The sequence below is a fragment of the Caretta caretta genome, chromosome 1 (assembly GCF_965140235.1).
Source record: "Caretta caretta isolate rCarCar2 chromosome 1, rCarCar1.hap1, whole genome shotgun sequence".
In the NCBI taxonomy this organism is placed as follows: Eukaryota; Metazoa; Chordata; order Testudines; family Cheloniidae; genus Caretta; species Caretta caretta.
The window spans coordinates 52,834,049-52,842,383 of NC_134206.1; the positions used below are offsets into that span (position 1 = coordinate 52,834,049).

At 44.7% G+C, this 8,335-nt stretch overlaps 1 protein-coding gene across 3 annotated transcripts in view; it reads right to left on the reverse strand.

Moving 5' to 3' along the window:
* Positions 1–7,880, reverse strand: part of SMAD9 (SMAD family member 9) — a 71,939-nt gene extending 64,059 nt beyond the window's left edge. The window contains exon 1 of one of the 3 annotated variants that reach the window (XM_048848142.2): positions 7,735–7,880. The gene's annotated coding sequence lies outside the window, so the exon portion shown is untranslated. Of the gene's footprint in view, positions 1–7,146; positions 7,359–7,734 lie in introns of those variants that run through there. The other 2 variants (XM_048848152.2, XM_048848132.2) reach the window with 2 other exon arrangements.
* Positions 7,881–8,335: the final 455 nt, after the last annotated feature.

The window sequence follows — 8,335 nt, forward strand, 5'->3', positions numbered from 1 at the left end:
TGCAACGTCTTGCAGCCACAAGAGCAGCTGGTGAAAGTAGTGGGTCTTAGCAAGAGAAATATCTCCCCAGCACGCAGAAGGCTCAAGAGCAGACCTACAACAAGGGAGCCCGGGAGAGAACCTTCCAGCCCGGTGAGAGGGTTGTCCTCCTGCTCCCCTCAGATGAATCAAAACTGCTAACCTCACAGGGCCCTTGCCACCAGGCTATCTGCCGGCTGGGGCTGGTCACCTATGAGATCTGGCAACCAGACAAGAAAGAGAAACAGTAAGTCTACGATATAAATCTTCTAAAGCCATGGCAGAATCGAGAGGGGCTGCTACATTGCCCCGTATGTCCCAAAGTCAGACTTAGGACCCCTGGCCCCCATCCTGACTGACACCGGAGAGCCACAGATTGGGGACAACCTGACCCAAGAACAACAAAGGCAGGTCAGGAGTCTACTAAAGGTGTTCATAGCCTGACCAGGATAGACCACCTTCACGCAGCATACGATACTGATGATGGCAGGGATGATCATCCAAGAGACCACTCGGCCCCTGCTACAAGGAACACAGAGATAGTGGAAAAGGAGGTACAAGCAACGTTGGACCTGGGGGCACTTGAAAGGTCCCAAAGCAAATGGTGCAGCCCCATCGTCCTCATCCCAAAACCTGACAGGACTCTTAGGTTTTGTATAGATTTTAGGAAGGTAAATGCCACATCCAAGTTTGAGTAAGTCAGCCGAACAGCAGTTCAGATCTCCAGCAGGAGGGTTTAGTGAACCCCCATGAGCTGGTAGTCCTGGTCGGCGGGAACAACAATAGTCTATGGGCCTGGTTCTCTGGGCAGCGCTAAGCACTTAAACAGTCTACGGCCCTCAGCCTCCTGACTGGGGCAAACAGCAAGTCTATGACTTCAGCCTTCTGGCTTAAAGGTTAGTGCACATCCAGCCCCTCATACGGAGCCAGGGTCAGGGGAACCCAGGCCCACCCTATTCCACCAGGTCCCAGCTTAGTGTACATATAAGTAGCACAATTACTCAGAATCATCTCCCTTTGATTGTACTGGCCTTCTGGGTATTAAAATATTAACTTCTTAGGGAAACTGGTGTCCATGTCTATACATAATGAGCCACGCTTGGCTTCAGCAAGGGCTGATCTATAAGAAAACTTACATTGGCACAGCTATGTCTCTCAGATGTGTGAAAAATCCATGCCTCTGTGAGAGATAGCTATGCCAATTTAACCCTCCTGTAAACAGCATGAGGTTGATGGAAAGACTCTCCCATTGACTTAGCTACTGCCTCTCGGGGAGGTAAATTAACTACAGTGACAGGAGAACCTCTCCCATTGGCATAGGGAGATGCTACAGCATCTCAGCTGCGCCACTGTAACACTTCAAAGTAGACACTACCGACGCCAACAGAAGGAGTTCGCTGGTTGCTGTAGTTAATCCTCCTCCTCCAGCAGCAGCTTGGTGGATGGAAAAATTCTTCCATTGTCCTAGCGTTGTCTACCTGGGGACTTAGGCCAGCTTAACGACCCGACTGACATAGTTAAACCGATCTAGTTTTCTAGTGTAGACCGGGCCTTTGGGGCATAGCTGGGGCTTAATTCTCCAGCTGAACCTCACATGTTGATTTCAATCAATGATCTAGACCTTTACCAAAATAAAGAACAAGGGCCCAATCATGTAGTCCTTGCTCAGGTAAAACTTCCATTTGAAGCCAATAAGGAGTTTTGTTTGATTAAGGACTGTTGGAAGGGGCTTCCCGAGACAATGAAAGAGGAGGCTTAACCAATTATTGCTATTATTTATTAGTGTTTAGACTCCCTAAATGATAGCAGGACCCCTTGGTGAATGGCACTAATAGATACACAATAAGACAAAGTCTCTTCCCTGAAGAGTTTACAACCTAAATAAACAAGACAAAGACTAGGAGAAAGGAAATATTATCCCCATTTTACAGGCAGGAAGAGTCCCAAATTCCTTGCATACCAGGCATTCCCATCTAAGTTGTAGCAATGTCCAACATTGTTCCTAAAAATGAAACAGTTGGAAAAATTAGAAAAATAGAGTTAATGATTTTTAAAATAAATGCTGGCCCTTCTCAAATGAAGTGCACATCCAAATGCCATAATGACAAACACTTACAGGAAGAAGGGTACTGCAGAAGTATTTCAGTGTCAGGGCTGAGCTAGAATGTATTTCCATAGTAATCAGATCCTGTAATCCTTCTGATCAATTACTGGGATTCCTGGAGATTTTCCCACACAACCATTTTAGGAAAAGGAATAGCTCAGAATTAGATGTTCAACCTATTGTAATGGAGATATACGTAAAGAGCTGTTACCTAACCTGTACTTAATGCGGACTTTTCATTTGTAGGATATTTTATGTGGAAAATTTAGTATCTCAGGTCCCTAGAACACCCTGTACCATTTGATCTATACTGTGCCATACAAACAAAGGTACTAGATGAAGCAAATATTAGATCTTCATAGGTGTAAAATTTTCCAGCTTATTACAAAAGAGATTTTGGGCCCAATTCGGTGAGGTTCTACTAGGTCCTGAGAGCCTTCAATTTTCCCTGAAATCAGGGGAAACCAAAGGTGTTTGGAAATCCTTCAGCATCTGACTATTAATGTTATGTTAACACTGTTGTGATGTGTTTTACAAAGACATAGCTTGGTGTAGTTGAATGCAAAACAAATACAGATGAGGTTTCAAAATAAAAATTCCAGAAGAGAGAACTTTCAGAATTGATTCCAATCCGATTGACAGCAGGTACAAATAAAGTAGCTGTAATTCCATCATGCTCCATTTTCTCCTAAGCACACAAAGTATAAAATGGGTATAAGGGGACACAGAATTTTTTCTTCTTTATATGGGATTTGAGTATTTCACTATAACATGGCTAAGGACCAACAGAGCTGGGTACCCATCCATCCAGGTATATATACAGTTCCCATCCGTGGCACAACTGCACTTGCTTATGACTTCAACTGGAGTTGTGGGGTGCTCACTCCCTCTAAAAATCAGGGTGTTTTTATAAGAGACAATGTGTGGCATTAGATGCTTAAATTTAAGCACCTGAAGTGTGGAAGTGTTGGCCAATGTCTTATTTTCTATTTCAGGCAGCTTTACACCATTTTAAGGATTTCACACTTAAGTAAAACAACCTAGAAAATTAAACGCAAAAAAAACCAAAAAACCTCAGAATAAAGAACAAAACCAAAAAACATTTCAACTTTGTTGAATGTTGGTGACTGCCTAGCACAACCATTTGCAGTTAAGTATTATTTACACACTACAGTAAAGTTAGCAAACACTCCATTGCAGAAGTGTAAACCAAATCACGTAACAGCTGCATACCTCAAACTGCTTACAGAATAGAAGCATAACCAAGTACAGTGCAATAGAGAACAAACAACAGAGTACCAGCTAATGGTGATGGACCTACTCCTGCGGCCAGTGAAACCTGGGAAGGGGCGGGGGGGGGGGAAGGGGGGGAAAGAGGCCTAACACTGAACAAACATCCTGATTTGTTTTTAAATGGACCACAGCTTTGGAGCTTATGAGAAACTCCCATATGAGATTTGAAAGTACGAAGCTTAAAATTTAATGTGAAAGAAAGAAGGAAAGCTGGTGTATACAGATTCCAGAGGGTGTATTTATATGGAGAAATGACTGAAGCATAGAGGAAAAGGAACAGGATTTTGGCAGTGGTGTTTCTGATGGGGAGCAGAGCTGGAGAGCTTGAGGCTGCAGTATCAAAGATGGAACGTTGCCACAGTGTGGACTAATGTTGTGGCAGCAGTGAAAGAAAGGAAGGGAGGAATTTGGAAAGTACAGTCAAGAAAAAAAAAGAGAGAAGATTTGGCTAAGGATGTGAGGAATCAGAGAGAAGCCAAAGTTGTCACCAAGAGTTCGGATGAGGGGAGGATAGTGAAGTTATTGACAATGACAGAGAAAGTGGGAAGAAATACAGAAATTGCATTCCTGCTCTAAGAACAGTGAGGATACACAAAGGTGTTCCTAATCAATGGGGGGGGGGGAGGAGGGGAGTATAGGGTGAATTTTGCAACCCTAACCTTAAAGTCAACCACCAGAATGATGGGGATTAGCTCTGTGAAGAAGTATTGAATATGAAAGTAGGTTTGGAAAGAAAAAGCCATAGAAATTTTCTACATCTGTGCACCATCCCAAAAATATATCTGCCTGGAGGAGTTACATCTTTGCCTTATTTGCTGCAATCCTGATTCTGAACTAAAGAAACGGTCTATATCTTGTTTGTATAAGGTGTTGCAACAATTCTTGCAGAAACCTTTAATGGTCAAAGCCACATCTGTCTAAAGCCACATACATCTGCAACACAAATCTGGTATCTTATCTTAATTCTAATTCAAATGCATTTACTAGAATGGATTTTAGTAGTCTTGGTTCCAATCCTGTAACCCTTTGGCACGGCTCTCTTGAGTAGAGGCTGCAAGATTTTCAGTTAACTAAAAATAAACAATAGATTTCCCACTGCATTCTCAGGAGCAGTCCCAGATTCTTTGTTATAAGCACCTTTTCATAAATATTAATCTTATTATTTGAACATGATGCAAAAAAACTGCCAATGAAAATGAGTTAGGTTATTTTTTTTGAATGGCCATTTTATGAAACTGAATTCTGTTTCTGATTTTTTCTTATGTCAAATGCTCTCGGACAGTACTAAACCAGCATAAAGCTCTCATATTGTTACTTATTCATTATTTTGTGCTGCTAATGTACAAATAAACATCCATATTATTGTTTATACCAACCAGCAGCAGGAAATCAGACAGTAGGGAACAACCACCAATTGCAGACATGGTTTTTTTGGTATTTTGTTTTTACTTAAAATATTTACCATGCTTTCTCCCCCTCCCCTTATTTCCAAAGAATATTCGGAGCAAATAGAATCTATAGAAATGCTCATTAGTAACGTTACATTATATTATTTGCAATGGACAAATTACTCAAAAGCACATTTTCTTCTTCTTGGCCAGCTTTAGTCTATTAATTTCATTTAAAACAGAAGGCACAGTCCAGCTGATCCTGGAATTGCAGCTAGCCACTATTGTTAGTAATACTCTACTTAGTGCTCTGGTTAGAGGTCACTAATAATTAACAGCTATCAACCTCTGAATTAAACAAGGGGAAAATAAAACTTTATCAAGATGGATTAGGCTGGCCACTAGAATTACAACAGTTTAGTATTCAAGAGAGAGGATTGTGGGACACACTATCTCCCTGACTGATAACAGCAGATAGTTAAGATGAAGAAAGTTTGTAAAGAAAAGAAGAGGGGTGGGGGAATTAACTATCCAATGTTTTGTGACATCTTTTATTGTGTATCTAGTCTTATTCTAGGGGGTTAGCCCCAGTTATGTTCCCACTGAACTCAATGTGAGTGCTACCACTGATTTCCAATGGGAGCAGCATCCAGACCTTCGTGATATTTGATTCCTCTAAACATATTTCTATCCTCAACATATGTTTTGGGCATATATGTATGTGTCTCTTGGGTTTGGACAAATGTGTTAAATAAGATACTTACCTACCTCAAAAGCACATTGTGAAAATGAGTGTTGTAAGGTACTGGGGATGTACACCATTGTATTTTATTTCAGTTTACACATATACAGAAGTGTCTATCCCAGACTCTGGGTGCCTTTAATAATTTTACAACCTTAATTACCACAGTGAGTGGTAATAAAATACACTAGATCCATATTTTAGTCACTTTTGCAAAACTGCTGGTGTTTCTAAATGCCAGGAATAAAGTGAAGAAGAAAACATTTACCTCTCCCTCACCTAGGAAAGCCAGACAGAGATGAGAATCTGAAACCACTGTAGAGCTCAGTAAATATATAGCTATATATTTCTTAACAAATTTCACTTACCAAAAACTTTGTTGATATATACTTATTTGAACTGGTATAACAAAGGAAACGTAAAAATTACTTCCCAGTTTTAAAAGCAAATAGGAAACAAACACAAACCAGCCAACAAATGTTAGCGCAGATCAGCAATAGCGTTGGTACCTATCAAATCTAAAAGAAGGGAGCTGTCTGGCTGAATAAAAGGATGAAGTTTGAGTGATGACAGTTGTCCAAGCCATCGCTGTGAGGATTCATTGCTCAAAGACGAATTTTACAGTACTTCCTTTAGATTACATCACAGAAGGTTAGAAAATAATGTGCTCCTAACTTCTATAAGCACATTCCTACGTGCATCTCATTTATAAAGTAATGACTTTGTCTTATCTGCACTGTCCTTCCTGCACAACCCCAAACCTGAACACAGTCCAAGAACTTGTACCTTATTTCTTGCTTCTGTGAGTTTAAGAGAAAACTCATTCATTGAGAGGTTGATTATTTTTTGTCAAGAATTTATTTTTTCCTTATATCTATTTAGAATAAACATTTAACTATACATGTGTTCTTCATTTTTATTCACATTAATGAGAATCCTTTAAAGCAAGTACAACTGGTAACAGTTCATATACATTTAGACTGAAAGTACAAATATCTGGAAGTCTCCCCACTATATTATATAACAATTTAGAAACTGAACCAACTATGAATTTCCTCCATTTGCAGCTGTCCAGGCTTGCTTTAAAAAAAATAAATCAGGCGACTTCCCATAGCTGAGAAGATTGTTTTGGAAATCCTGCCCACTGGTAGTAATTGCTTGTCCAAGAGACACTGATCTGGTTCAGATTGGTATGCTAGTTACCCAAATATGCTAACAAAATCTGACAAATACTGATGTTTCATTGGCAGGTATTTCCAGTAGCAAGATTTCTAGACTACAAAATGAAATATGAAGGGAAAAAGTGTTTCAAAACGTGCCATGTGGGGTTTTTTCCCCGCTAAATTAGAAGGAAAGAAATCATAATAGCGGGAAGACGTGTCAGCGTTTAGCCATCCATAAAAGTGTTTTTCCTTGTGCTCCTCCTTTCGATCACAATACTGGCGTCAGTTTGTCTCCTGTATCTGTTTCCCCCCTCCCTCCCTCCCTCTTGCAAATATCTGGCATAGGAACCAGCCAGCAAAGCGGGGGGAAGCAAGTATTTTAGCACAGGGAAACAATCCGCATAGCAGCCTGAAAACACTTGAGAAGCATATTCTTACCTCTGTTTTTAAATGCCTGCAAGGTAAGTACAATACAGAGCAATTACACGGAAGAGATCCACGCCACCACCCCATGGCAGAAGCCATTTCTTTCATTGCCTCCACTGGACTGTAATTATGAAGCCCTGGATGGAGGTGCGTTTTCGTCTGGGTCAGCACGGGAAAGCGTGCCCCGAGTCCGTGCCCGGCCCGCTAGCGACGCCCGCGCAGAAGCGGCAGCCTCCACCCCAGGCGCCCGCGCCCCGCCGCCGCTGCTGCTCCGTCTCGGGACCGGCAGAGAGGCGGGGAGCGCGTTCCCGCTTGCGCGCGCGGACAAGGGGACCCTGAGAAAGGTCCGGTCCGGTCCGGTCCCGTCGCCTCCCCCCAGCTCTCCGGCCATGCGAACGTGCCCGTCTCGGCACCTTCCGCCCAAGGTGCGGGGCGGGCACGTGCCGCAGGCTCCCGCCGAGCGAGAAGTTTGCAGAGCCGCGGGAGGTTGGCAGGCAGCAGCCTCCGCCACCCCTGGCCGGCCGAGGGGCTCCGCGGGGCGCAGCCCTGGCCGCGGGGCAGCTCCACGCCTCGCGTGGGGAGGGGAAAGGAGGCTCTTACCTGCCGCCCGCGCGCCTCTCTGCGGCTCGCTCGCTGCCGCGGCGGGGACAGGGACGGGGACGGGGCTGCGGCAGGGGCCGGCAGCAGCAGCAGCAGCAGTCCCGGCCGGCGTCAGTCAGGCTGGAGCCGCCGAGCCCGAGCCTGCCTTAGTGCGCCGAGCTGGAGCGCGGCCAGGGAGCGCGTCTGCCTCGGTGCCGCCCCTGGGCGCTGCCCACGCCCACCCCAGCCGCGCGGGGGGGTCTGGGCCGCGCCGAACCCCTGGGGGAGGGGGCCCTGCTCCGCTCCGCCCCGCTCCCGCCACCTGCAAGGCCGGCTCCTCGCGGGGGGGGGTGTTTGGTATTCAGTGAGGGGAGCCCAGCGTGCTAGGAGCTGTACGAACAGGCACCTGTGCCCCAGCCCCCAGCGTGCTAGGGGCTGTAGGAACAGGCACCTGTGCCCCAGCCCCCAGCGTGCTAGGGGCTGTACAAACAGGCAAGTCTGCTCCAGGCCCCAGCGTGCTAGGCCTTGTACAAACCCTAAACAAAAAGGCTCCTGGGGCCCCCTTCACTGGTGTGTTTCACTCTCTTAGAGGGGCTAGGACTTAACTTGGGTGCTTGGAGAA